This window comes from Daktulosphaira vitifoliae, unplaced genomic scaffold (genome assembly GCF_025091365.1).
Source record: "Daktulosphaira vitifoliae isolate Bord-2020 unplaced genomic scaffold, ASM2509136v1 Scaffold_3180, whole genome shotgun sequence".
Lineage (NCBI taxonomy): Eukaryota > Metazoa > Arthropoda > Insecta > Hemiptera > Phylloxeridae > Daktulosphaira > Daktulosphaira vitifoliae.
The window spans coordinates 1-1,135 of NW_026102740.1; the positions used below are offsets into that span (position 1 = coordinate 1).

The 1,135-nt window shown below is 22.8% G+C and overlaps 1 long non-coding RNA gene across 1 annotated transcript; it reads left to right on the plus strand.

Moving 5' to 3' along the window:
• Window positions 1-559: 559 nt before the first annotated feature.
• LOC126910028 (uncharacterized) lies at window positions 560-1,010 on the plus strand. Its single transcript, XR_007705167.1, has 3 exons — window positions 560-622; window positions 764-850; window positions 928-1,010. It is a non-coding gene; the product is annotated as an uncharacterized LOC126910028 (long non-coding RNA).
• Window positions 1,011-1,135: the final 125 nt, after the last annotated feature.

The window sequence follows — 1,135 nt, forward strand, 5'->3', positions numbered from 1 at the left end:
TAAACACCATGATGATTGTTGTACGAATAATCGTATTAAAGTATTATGTATGTGGTTAAAAAATAATTGTATATTGTAAATTTATTTTATTTTTTTTTTCAAAACATGTTTATAGTAAAAATTATCAGCTGTACAGTTTATTTCAATAAATATATTATTCTGTATTATTTGTGTATAGTTATTGTATAGTGTACGTTTTTACTAGCGGTTAAAATATAAAATAATGACGTTTAACCTCTAAATTGTTAGAGAAGTAAAAACACACTCCCCCATCCGACATAAACGATCTTGTATAAAAGATCGAATTAAATAGAGGACATTATTTCACAGTATTTATGATTATAATGATAGAATGTATTCTCCTTGTTATAAGCGCTTAGTGTGATTTTTTCATGGCGTAAATTAAATTTCAATGAATATCATTGTTTTTAGTCGTCTACTGCGTGTGTACATTATAATCCATATAATGTTATACATATTGATAACATTGAGTACACNTCCATATAATGTTGTACATACTGATAACATTGAGTACACAATCACATGAAATAATTATTTTAATAAAAAATTAAAATTTAGTGACATACGTAAGAGTAAAAATCTTCACCGAAAACGTAAAAAAGTAAGTATTACAACATACTTTTTCAACATCGAAAATACTCAGTTTTTTCAACACGGAGAAAAAATTATAATTTAAAGGAACAATTGAGTAACTATAGATTCAATGTATTTTATACTTATTAACTTTTATTTTTATTCGTAGGTAGAATAATATTATACAACTGTTGATCGTCTCAGAGCATACCTTGACAGTATTATAACATACTATAAATTTAATCATAAATATTAAGTATAATAGTATATAATTTTTTTTTAGTAATAATAAACCTAATTTATTATGATAAATAATGTTATTGATTTTTTTAGAATCTATTATTCCGTGAAGATAATTAATTTTCAAATACACATAAAGGAAGAGGTCGCATTGCAAAATGGAAACGCTATGAAAATATTTTATTATAAGTTTAATATTAGTGAATAAGTTAATTAGATTGAAAATTATGATATTAAGATTCATATTATCCATTAAATACGTTTTATTAATTTTCATTTTCATACAAATCATATATTTTTT